Source organism: Pristis pectinata, chromosome 15, assembly GCF_009764475.1.
Source record: "Pristis pectinata isolate sPriPec2 chromosome 15, sPriPec2.1.pri, whole genome shotgun sequence".
Classification (NCBI taxonomy): Eukaryota; Metazoa; Chordata; class Chondrichthyes; order Rhinopristiformes; family Pristidae; genus Pristis; species Pristis pectinata.
In genome coordinates, this window is record NC_067419.1 from 11,272,581 (window position 1) to 11,285,570 (window position 12,990).

General features: G+C 38.8%; 1 long non-coding RNA gene across 1 annotated transcript; it reads left to right on the forward strand.

Annotated features, from left to right (window-relative positions):
• Positions 1-396: 396 nt before the first annotated feature.
• LOC127578228 (uncharacterized) lies at positions 397-11,824 on the forward strand. The gene is made up of 3 exons (XR_007957494.1): positions 397-553; positions 10,458-10,539; positions 11,633-11,824. It is a non-coding gene; the product is annotated as an uncharacterized LOC127578228 (long non-coding RNA).
• The last annotated feature ends 1,166 nt before the right edge of the window (positions 11,825-12,990 follow it).

Consider the following 12,990-nt stretch of genomic DNA (forward strand, 5'->3'; position numbering starts at 1 on the left):
GCTGTGGGTCCTGTATCTATAATATTGACTCTTTTTTTTCCCCCCTCTCCACCACTACCTGCTAGGCATTACTTTCACAGCTTCTACAAGTACCTGTGTTTGCATTTGCTCTCTCTCTCTCTCCCCCCCCTCTCCTCTCTCTCATGAATGAACAGCCCCTTCCCATGGCAACCCTCCTCACCCTATTGGAGATATTCCCTGTGTCCTATTCATCCCTCCCCAACACTCTTCAGAACCTTAGAGGGTGAAGAGGAGATTTACCAGGATGCTGCTTGATTGGAGGGCATGTTTTATGAGGATAGGTTGAGCGAAAGAAGAGAAAAAGCAAGTTAGTTTTCCCATTCTGATGAAGGTCTTTGACCTGAAACATTAACTCTGTTTCCCTTTCCACAGATGCTGCCTGACCTGCTGAGCGATTCCAGCATCTTCTGGTTTTTTTCCCCCAGAGAGGTGTTTAGATTATGGCAAGTATTCTGCTGTTCTGGGTCTCGAGGTTCACAGGATGTTTGTGACTTCTCTGTGCAGCAACTACCCTATGGGTCAGATATAGAAGGTAAGAAATTGGAGCAAGAATAGGCCATATAGTCCCTTGTGCCTGCTATTATCATGTTGATCTGACCTTATCCTCAACTCAGCTTTCCTCCTTGTACCCCATAAACTGTGATGTCCTCTCATCCAGAAATCTACCTGTCTGGGCCTTGAACATGTTCAGTTTTTACAGCTTTTGTAGGTGCAGAAGAAATTGCTTCTACCTCTGTTTTCAATGCATGACCCCTTATTCTGATATCCATGTCCCTCAGTTTTAAATTCCTTCATGTGGAAACATCTCAGCATGCACCCTGTCAATCCTCTTCAGAATCTTATGTTTCAATATGGATCATCACTCATTCATCTACACAAAAAACAGGCCTAACCTGCTCAGTTGCTGGAACATATAGAACATGGAACAGTACAGTACAGGCCCTTCAGCCATGATGTTGTGCCAACATTTTATCCTATCCTAAGATCCATCTAACTTTAAGCGCAAGAAGATCTTTAAAGTTTTTCATAGACTGAATGCTCAGATTATTTTTGTGCAGGAGACCCATATTAGGAGAGAGGATAATGAACGCTTTTTTAGATTTTAGAGGGTCAACAGTTTCATTCTAATTCACAAACAAAGGTGAAAGGAGTCTCTATTTTTATAGACTCAATTTCATTTGTTCATCATGAGATAATTTCAGACCCGAATGGTAGATTTTTATTAATTACTGGCTTACTTCATAATAAAAAGTTGTTATGGTTAACGTCTATGCAGCTAACTTTGATCATCCTGAATTTTTTAAACATTTATTTGCTCTTTTCCTAATTTAAACGAATATACGTTGATTATGGGTGGAGATTTCAATTGCTGTTTAAACCTCCGATGGGACAGACTCTGTGTCGAATCCTGCACTTCCAAACAAATCCGCTGTCTTTATTAATTCCTTTTTAGTGATTCCGGAATTCTAGATGGTTTGTAGATTTCTACACCCATATGATAAAGAATTTTCATTTTTTTCTCATGTTTATCATATTACTCGAGGATTGATTTTTTTTACCGATGCTAGATTAGCTCCATTTATTATTGACTGTAAATATGATGCAATTGCCATTTCTGATCATGCGCCATTGAAATTATCAATTAAATTAGCAGATGTACCCTCTGGCGTTAGACAATGGCGATTCAATCCTTCTCTATTGCAAGATTTAGACTTTTGTCCATTCTATTAAAGAACAGATTTCATTTTTCTTTTTAACTAATTTTACCGAAGAAGTGGGATAATATTGGATACTTTAAAGCATATATCCGTGGTCAAATTATTTCATATTCTGCTGGATTGAAAAAACGAACTAATAATGAAATACGTATATTAGCTGATAAGATTAAAGAAATCAATAAAAAATACTCTGCTCCTAATTTGGAGCTCTATAAAAAGAGAACAGAACTTCAATTACAACACAGTTTATTATTAACATCTCCAATTGAAAATCAATTACTTAAAACCAGAAGTCAGTTTTATATACATGGTGACAAATCTGGTAAATTGCTAGCCAACCAACTGAAAGCTGTTTCAACTAAACATCAGATTATTAAAATACGTAAACAAGATGGTAATTACACGGTGGACCATGAACAAATTAATAAATCTTTTCAAGAATTTTATACTTATTTATACCGATCAGAATCCCCCGAAGATCCTACATTAATGTATGAATTTTTAGGGGATTTGAAGACTCCCAAATTATCATTAAATGAATGTTCAATATTAGACCCACCCATTTTGGAGGAAGAAATAAAGAAAGCAATTTTTACAATGAATTCGGGTAAAACACCCGGTCCTGATGGGTATACAGTCAAATTTTTAAAATCCTTTTCTGATCTTCTTTCTCCCTCGTTAGGAAAAATTTTTAAAGATGCCCTAACAGTGGGTAAATTACCACAATCCTTTTATGAAGCAACTATCTTTTTAATTCTTAAAAAGAATAAAGATCCCACTGAATGTGCATCTGATAGACCCATTTCTCTGTTAAATGTGGATTCTAAAATATTGGCCTTCAGATTGGAAAAGGTTCTTCCACAAATTATCTCTGATGACCGGACAGGATTCATTCAGAATCATTATTTGCATTTTAATAATAGGAGGTTATTTAATATTATATATACCCCCTCATCTAAAATTCCATAATGTGTTATCTCATTAGATGCTGAAAAGGCATTTGACAGAGTTGAATGGGAATATTTATTTAATACAGGAGAAATTTTATATCAATTTTATATCTGCAATCAAATTGATTTATTACACACCTATGGCTTCAATACTTACTAATAATCAGAGATCCCCTTTGTTCAGGCTTTTTCGAGGTACTAGACAGGGTTGCCCTCTAAGTCCTTTATTATTTGACATTGCTTTGGAACCCTTGGCAATTGCATTTGGGATTCTTCTAACATATTTGGTATCACTCGTGGACAGGGGATTCATAAGATATCTCTATATGCAGATGACCTCTTACTTTATATTTCTAACCCAGAGGAATCTATCCTCGCAGTATTATCACTGCTTGCTCAGTTTAGTGTTTTTTTCTGATTATAGATTAAATCTTAATAAGAGTGAACTTTTTTCATTAAATATGCAAACCCCAATTTATAGGCAATTACCATTTAGATTAGTAACTGACTATTTTATGTATTTGGGTGTTAAAATTACCAAGAAGCAGAAGGACTTGTTTAAAGTTAACTTGTTACCTTTAATTGATCACGTTAAACAATTATTTACTAAGTGGCCTCCACTGTCTTTATCATTGGTAGGCGATTAAGATGAATATTTGACCAAAATTACCATATCTATTTCAGGCAATTCCAATTTTCATCCCAAAATCTTTTTTTTGACACTATTGATTCTAAAATTCTTTCATATATTTGGCAGAATAAAAACCCAAGGTTAAGTAAGAAATATTTACAAAAATTAAAAAAGGATGGTGGTATGGCTTTGCCTAACTTTAGATTATACTACTGGGCAATTAATATCAGATATTTAATTTTTTGGGCACAAGATTTAGATGTAATTCAATGTCCCAAATGGGTATACCTTGAGTATGAATCAGTGCAAGGATTTTCATTAGTTTCTATTTTAGGAGCCTCACTCACTTTTGCACTTACTAAATTGAATAAACATATGACTAACCCAATAGTTAAACATACAATACAAATATGGTTTCGATTTCGTAAATATTTTGGATTGAATAAATTTAACTTACCAAGTCCCATTCAATCTAATTTTTTCTTTCTACCACCCAGAATTGACTTAGCTTTTTCTTTATGGAACATGATGGGAATAACATGCTTCCGTGATTCATTCATTGATAACTATTTTTTAATCTTTTGAACAGTTGTCTAATAAATACAATTTGCCTTGATCACACTTTTTTCGATATTTACAGATTAGAAATTTTTAAAAAGTTACTATACCTTCTTTTCCGACTCCATGTAAAATTGAAGTTATGGAAAAAATTTTAGGTTTTAATCCCCATCATAAGGGCTTGATAGCAATAATTTATGATCTAATTATGAAAAGATGTCCAGAGATACTTGATAAAATTAAGAATGAATGGGAAAGAGAACTCCAGATACTTTTACCCACAGAGACATGGAAGAAAATTCTTCAATTAGTTAATACATCTTCAATGTGTGCCAGACACTCTTTGATACAGTTTAAGGTGGTTCACAGGACCCATATGTCTTAAGGATAAGCTAGCCCGTTTTTGTCACCATATAAATCCTATATGTGACAGTTGTAAGTCAGAGGTGGCTTCCCTGACACATCTGTTTTGGTCCTGCCCTCTTTTGGAAAAATATTGGAAAGACATTATTTCAACCGCATTGAATATTGATTTACAACCTCACCCTATCACTGCAATTTTTGGGTTACCAAGGATGGAATCTGGCCACTTACCTGCTTCTGCTTGCCGTATGATTGCCTTTGTCACATTAATGGCCAAGTGATCCATTTTGCTTAAATGGAAGGATCCAATACCTCCTAGTACTTTTCAATGGTTTTCTCAAACTATATCATGTTTAAACTTAGAAAAAATTAGGAGTGGCATTGTTGATTCTTCACTTAAATTTGAGGAAGTTTGGAGTCCATTTATTCAATATTTTCATATGATATAGATCCCTTTTCAATAATCTTTGAATTTAGAGGAGCAGAGTTCACGACATAATAATGCTCTTTTTTCATCAAGAAATATCAGTCCAGTTTTTTTTCTCTTTTGAAACTTTTTTTTTAGTTTGTTTCGATTTATTACTTATAATTTTTTGATTTGGGGGTTCTCTTTTTTTTAATTATACAATAAATCTTTTTCTTTCGCTTTTTGATTTTTTTTGTATCATATTCGTTTACCAAGAGACCGTGAGGTCTAGATTATATATGTCATGATTGTCCTCCCGATCTCCTCGTATCACATGTATAATCATTGATGTTATATATATTAATCTGTATTAATTTGAAAATTAGTAAAAAGATTGAAAAAGAAAGAAAAGAAAGATCCATCTAACCCTTTCCTCCCACAAAGCCCTGCATTTTTCTATCATTCATGTGCCTCTCTAAGAATCTCTTACGTGTCCCTAATGTATCTGCCTCCACCACCTCTGCCGGCAGTGTGTTCCATGCACCTACTACTCTTTGTGTAAAAAAACTTACCTCTGACACCTCCCCTATACCTTCCCCCAATCACCTTAAAATTATGCCCCCTCATGTTAGCCATTTTCGCCCTGGGAAGAAGTCTCTGACTGTCCACTTGATCTATGCCTCATCATCTTGTACACCTCTATCAAGTCACCTCTTATCCTCCTTCGCTCCAAAGAAAAAAGTCCTAGCTCACTCAGCCTATCCTCATAAAACATGCTCTCCATTCCGGGCAGCATCCTGGTAAATCTCCTCTGCACCATCTAAAGCTTCCACATCCTTCCTATAATGAGGTGACCAGAACTGAACACAATACTCCCAGTGTGGTCTAACCAGAGTTCTACAGAGCTGCAATATTACCTCGTGGCTCTTGAACTCAATCCCCCGACTAATGAAGGCCAACACGCCTTAACAACCCTGTGTGGCAACCTTGAGGGATCTGTGGATGTGGACCTTAAGATCCCTCTGTTTCTCCACACTGCTAAGAGTCCTGCCATTAACCTTGTATCCTGCCTTCAAATTTGATCTTCCGAAGTGTATCACTTCATACTTTTCCAGGTTGAACTTCATTTGCCACTTCTCAGCCCAGCTTGGCATGCTATCAATGTCCTGTTGTAACCTACAGCAACCTTCATGTCATCTGCAAACTTACTAACCTACCCTTCCACATCCTCATCCAAGTCATTTATAAAAATCACAAAGAGCAGGGGTCTCAGAACAGATCCCTGTGGAACACCACTGGTCACCGACCTCCAGGCAAAATGTGCTCCATCTACAACCACCTTCTATGGGCGAGCCAATTCTGAATCTACACAGCTAAGTTTCCCTGGATCCCATGCCTCTTGACTTTCTCAATGAGCCTTCCATGAGGAACCTTATCAAACTTCTTACTAAAATCCATGTACACCACATGCACTGCTTTAAGTTCATCAGTGTGCTTTGTCACATCCTCAAGGAATCCAATCAGGCTCGTGAGGCATGACCTGCCCCTCACAAAGCCACGCTGACTGTCCCTAATCAGCCTATGCTTCTCCAAATGCTCATAAATCCTGTCTCTAAGAATCTTCTCCAGTAATTTGCCCACCACTGAAGTAAGCCTCACTGGTCTGTAACTCCCAGGGTTAGCCCTACTCCCTGTCTTGAACAAAGGAACTACATTTGCAACCCTCCAATCATCTGGCACTACCCCTGTGGCCAGTTAGGATGCAAAGATCATTGCCAAAGGCACAGCAATCTCTTCCCTCGCTTCCCTTAATAACCTTATTATATATCCCGTCTGGGCCCGGTGACTTATCTATCCTAATGTTTTTCAATATTTCCAGCAAATCCTCTTTCTTCACGTTGACATGCTTTAATATATCAGCCTGTTGGACGCCATCCTCACAAACATCAAGGTCTCTCTCACTGGTGAATACTGAAGCAAAGTATTCATTAAGGATCTTCCCTACCTCTTCCAATTCCAGGCACATGAGTCCTCTTTTATCCCCGATCTGTCCTGTCCCTCACTCTAGTTATCCTCCTATTCTTCACATATGTGTAGAACGCCTTGGGGTTTTCTGTAATCCGTAATCCTACTTGACAAGGACTTCTCATGTCCCCTTCTAGCTCTCCAAAGTCCATTCTTAAGCTCCCTCCTGGCTACCTTGTAATTCTCCAGAGCCCTGACTGATCCTTCTTTCTTAACCTTAGGTGGGCTTCTTTCTTCACCTTAGGTGGGCTTCTTTCTTCCTCTTGACAAGATATTCTACATCTATTGTCAACCATGGTTCCTTCAATCGACCATCCTTACCCTGCCTCAATGGGACAAACCTATCCAGAACCCCATGCAAGTGCTCCCTAAACAACCTCCAGGTTTCCGTTGTGCACTTCCCCAAGAACATCTGTTCCCAGTTTACGCTCCCAAGTTCCTGCCTAATAACGTCATAATTCCCCCTCCCCCAATTAAATACTTTCCCATGTCGTCTGCTCCTATCCCTCTTGAAGGCTATGGTAAAGGTCAAGAAGTTATGGTCACTGTCTCCAAAATGCTCTCCCACCGAGAGATCTGAAACCTGATCAGACTCATTGCCTTGTACCAGGTCCATTGCTCAGAGGTGAACCCCTTTGTTCCAGGAGTCAACCCGATAAATCTTTTCTGAACTTCCTCCAACACAAATATATTTCTCTTTAAATAAAGCCAGAACTGTACTCAATAACTAACTCTTGCTGCTCCAAACCTTTTCCACATTTTTACTTGTGTACACCTCTCCACATTGTGCATTTATCCCCCTTGCCATAAAGCCCAATATTCCAATTGCCTTCCCAACTACTTGCTGTATTTGCATGCTAAATTTCTGTTTCATATATATTAGGACACCCATATCCCTCCATACCACATCATTCTGTAATCTCTCTCCATTTAAATGATATTCTGCTTTTCTACTGCACCTACCCAAGGGGATTAATTTGCATTTCTTCACATTATTCTCAATTTGCCGCCTTTTTGCCCAATCACTCAACCTTTCGATATCCTTCTGATCCTCCTCATGACTCGCTTTTCCACTTATTTTCGTAGTGTCATCCTGTGAGTCATTTTACAATAATAGACATGATTGGCAGGGTAGGAGGAAAATAATATTAATATCCTTGGTACTATTGTGGATAGCAATTTGAGAGTCCACCTTGGGCAGAAGTATCTGAGGCACATTAGGTGTGAGGGCAACTTCAGTGCAGGCATTCAAAAAATATTAATCAAAGTCCATTTATAACTAATGCTGCAAACGGTTCATTTATCATGCAACATGGAGACACGAGATTCTGCAGATGCTGGAGTCATGACACTGCAAGTAGTTCAGCTCTATCACAGCTCGCGAGAACCCGTGTTTGAGTCTGATATCCATTGCTGTTTGTGTGGAGTTTGCACATTGTCCCTGTGACTGCATGGGTTTCCTCTAGGTGCTCAAGTTTCCTCCCACATCGCAAAAATGTGCTGGTTAGTAGGTTAAAGTGCTACTATAATTTGCTCTTTGTTCAGGTGGATAGTGGGAGAATTGAGGGTAGCGGGTAAATGGGCAATGTGTGAGAGAATGGGTTACAGGGAACTAAAGGGGGGAATGAGATTGATGGGAGCATTCCAGGAGCTGGCAAAGATTTGATGGGCCAAATAGCCTCCTTTTATGTTGTTCTTTAATATGAAATCGAGTCTGTGCGTGCAATAAAGCTGAAAGTTACAACCTAAGTTTTGTCTAGTGTGGTGGTACTTACTATCTGGAAATGAGCAAAACCACCTGGAGGAACATCAAACAATGATTAAAATGGAAACAATAGAACAAGTATTTATTGTTTGGTCTGATAAATTTGTTTCAGTATTTGTTCTGTACTAAGGGCCCTTATTTATCCCTCAATTAAAATGATTGAGATATGTTATCTGGCAATTACTACTGCTTTTTGTGGGTATTTCCTGTGTACAAAATGATGGCTGTACTACTTTATAGAAGATAGTGACTACACGTCATAAGTAGTTCATCGACTTAAACATAGCTTTGAGAATTCCTGAGGTCAGGACAGATGCTATGTGAATGCTCACAGATTTACATTGAAAAGGGTAAAAGCAGCTCTGGTTGCGGGGTTTTCAATCATAATTTTGATTGGAATCACGAAAATGTTGTTATCTTGCTGGTTTATCAGGGATTATCTTTCTGAAATAATTGACCCAAAATGATAAATGATAAAAACAAAAAATGCTGGAAACACTCATCAGGTCCGACAGCATCTGGAGAAAGAGAACCAGAGTTAATGTTTCTGGTTTGAAGACTCTTTATCAGAATTTCACTATTGGTTGATCCACTGTTCTCAAATTCTTCCCACATCAAATTCCAATTGGATGAGTAGAGATTAGAAGGACAAATTATGTACTGATTAAGTAAGATCAACAGTTATGAAAAACAAATAAAAAGGCTGATTTATTTTATTTCAAAGAAAAGTAAGACATTGAAGCAGCAGTATGTGCCTCTTATGGCTGATCTTTTACCTCAATGCCAGTTTCCCGCCCTAACACCATATTCCTTCATTGACTTGAAAATCTATTAGTGTCTATCTTGAATATATGCAGCAACTGAGCCTCCAAGGCCCTCTTGAGTACAGAACTCCAAAGTTTATTACCCTCTTGGTGAAGAAATTTCTTCTCATCCAAATCCTGAAGGGGCAACCACTTATTTTGATGCTGTGAGCCCAGGTTCCAGACACCACAGCCAGGTGAAACCTCACCCCTGCATCTACTCTGACAAGCTTGTACACCTTATACATGTTGCTTCACGTTTCCCCCTTCCAAGATGAAGTAATGAAGTAAAATAGATCGTCATTTCGTTAATGTAACTCAGTTTTAAATGGTTTCAAAATTGTGGAAATTGGATAGGGTACAGTAATAATTAATCAATGGACTAGAATCTAGAGAACAGGAGGTCAGATTCAGTTTTTTTTAAAAAGAAATCTGGGCATAAAAAGCTGAAATCAATGAAAAACTGTCACGAAGTATGATAAAGCTAATGGAATATTGTAAAAAGCCTACATTCACCATTATCCTTGAGCAAAAGAAATTTGCCAGACTTTAGCTGCTTTGGCCAAAATGTGACTCTCACCAACATGACTGACTTTTAATGGCCTTAAGTTTTTGACCAAGAAACTGAGATACATCATTTTGGTCTGGGGAAATATTTGGATTGCCTTTCCTAGGGACATCCATATCCCAAAAGTGAAAAAAGCAAACTTAAAAAGTCATTACGTGCTAATCAGTGATTCATAATCTAGCATCAGTCTATAACTATACATAGCTGTGTGTGGAGCTTTGGAGGAACTTGGTCCTTAACTTAACTATTGCACTACTGTATTTGATATACACCAGTTCCCAACCATTACCAGAATAAATGAATTCAGGTTAGAGTAAAAAAACTGCATGCAAATGAAATTTAAAGGGAGGGTATAGAAGAGGGGCATAATTGGGACATACTTTGCATATACTAATATCTGTGGGTAAACTTTAACAAGGCTCCAAGAGCTTACGGGTAAAAGTGACATCAAAAATGCAGAAAGTGAAAAGCAAATGCATAGATAAACTTCATAGACAAATGATGGAGTAGCCCAGCACACTTTTCTTGGGTCCTTGCGCTACAGCATAAAGCTGAAAGAAAGAGAGGCACCGTTCTGATAGGGCAAGGTTGTGATATGCCTGTAATGTTGAGACAAGCTTCATTTTACAAATGATCAGTACTATTACAGGTTGGACATACACTACAAAGGCTGCTGCTGCTAATGGAACTGCTGTCTGCTGTGATGCATCCTGTGAAGATGGGTCTCCACGGTAAATTGGTTTATTATTGTCACATGTAATGAACTGCAGTGAAAACATTGTTTTGCATACCATCTATACATATTATTTCATTACAAAAGTGCATTTGAGGTAGTACAAGGGAAAAGCAATAACAGAATGCAGAATAAAGTGTTACATTTACAGAGAAAGTACAATGCAAGCAGACAATAAGGTGCAAGGCCATAATGAGATAGATTGTGAGGTCAAGAGTCTATCATCATACTAGGGGGCCATTCAATAGTCTTATAACTGTAGCATAGAAGCTGTCCTTGAATCTGGTGGTACATGCTTTCAGGCTTTTGTATCTTCTGCCCGATGGGAGGGGGAGAAGGGAGAATGTCTGGGATGGGTGGGGTCTTTGATTATGTTGGCTGCTTTACTGAGGCAATGAGAAGTATAGACAGAGTCCATGGAGGGGAGGCTGGTTTCTGTGATGTGCTGAGCTGTGTCCACAACTGGTCGTTGCTGCCTTGAAGATAACGTGTGGGAGGGGTACTGGTGAGAAATTTGAAAAGGGATCAATGGTCATCTGATGTACCCCGGTTGGTTTGACCCACACCTTCACCCTGCAGCAATCTGCTTGGAATAGTCCTAGATAGCCCTCTAGGCAAACAGTGACTGGTCGCTGGCTCTTCCTGTGCTGTTGGCCAGGGGTACTTGAAGCAACTGGCAGACCATGAGAAAAAACTCAGCTCCCCTACCACATGTGTTCATGTGTCACCAACCTGACGGGAGTCTGGGACACTTTCCTGAGTTGATTCATTTTGGAGATTTGGCAGAGTGCTCTTGCTGGCAATTTAACATTTCCACAAATCAATGAAATCTGTAACACTAAGGGCAGCATTATTGCCAATGACCATGGATAATCTCTACATCTGACTTTGATCATCAACCTTTTGCAAATGAAAAGAAGAAACTATTGGATACAAATTAGAATTATCCATACTGTTCACCGTCACACGCAAGAAATAATCAATGCAACAAAATCTCATGATTTTCATATCTGTATCTTTAGATACAAAGCCACGAGTTAATAGATAGTGAACAATGTTTCTTTAACTTCAAAATAATTGTGATATTGTAGCGACTCACCGCACCGGCATGGAACCGGCTCCCGACATCGCGAAACGTCGTCGGAGGCCCCGATCCAAGATGGCGCGGGGCCCTCCTTCTTCCCCATCGTCGGGCTAGGAAAGCCCGCACGCAGGAAGGTCAGGTGACCCGCACATGACGTCAGCGCGGGAACTGTAGTGTGGGAAGTTTTCGGATATTAAAGGCGCAGCGCGCCCCTGTCGTTCATTCGACTTCTGATTGCAAACCAGCGACTCTGTGTCTTCATTTTGTAGTGTGTAGCTAGCCGCTACAATATAAATGATTATTGTTGCTTAAAAAGGGAGGATGGGATAAATGAAATAACTAAGACCCAGTTAGGTTATTCTTTGTTTCAGAGAAATTATCAGAATCAATTCTGACAGATGGTATAAAACTTCATTTCAAAAGGAACAGATTAATCAAAGTATCATGTATTTTTAAGGGAAGGTAATGTCTGCAAAGTCAGTTGAATTTCTTGAGAAAGTAAGAAGAAAAGTCGAGGAGGCAGTGTGGTTGATGTAATGGATTTTTGGAAAGCTTTTGACCACATGGCAAACTCGTTAAAAAAAAGTAAAATTATGAGTGAAGGTCCATTGATCCATACCAACAGCAGAATACATCAATAACAAAGTTAAAACATTTGGATCCTCTCCTTTATTAGCCAAGGCTTGCAATATAAAAAACAGGGAAGCTTTGATAGAATTGTATCCAACACTAGTTAGGCCAGAGTTTGAGCACTGAGCACTGTTCTGGTCACCAGATTACAGGCAAAATGTGGTTGTACTGGAGAAGGTACAGAGGAAATTTGGAAGAACGTTGGCAGTACTGGAAAACTTTTAGCCAAATGGAAACATTGTGAGGGGTTGTTTTCTTTGGAAGATGAGACTACTGGGATGGGAGGAGATAACGGAAGTATACAAAATGTTCAGGGCCTAGATAGAGTAAGTTGGAAGGACTCATTTCAATTTGCAGAGAGGTCAAAAACCAGAGGACATGGACAGAGTCATTGGTAGAAGTATTAGAGGGGAGATGAAGAAAACATGTTTCGCCCAGATAGTGATAGTGGAATAGAAATTGCTGCTTGACAGGGTGGCAGAAACTCTCATCACATTTATAAAGTACTCAGATTTGTACCTGAGATCCACAGGGCTACGTAACCAGCATTGGAAGAGGGGGATCAGGCTTGGAAAGGACACAATGGAACAATACAGCACAATACAGGCCCTTCGGTCCACCATGTTGTGCCGACCTTTAAACCTCGCTTAAGACTATCTAACCCCTTCCTCCCACATATCCCCCTATTTCAAATTCCTCCATATGCTTACCTAACAACCTCTTGAACTTGACCAC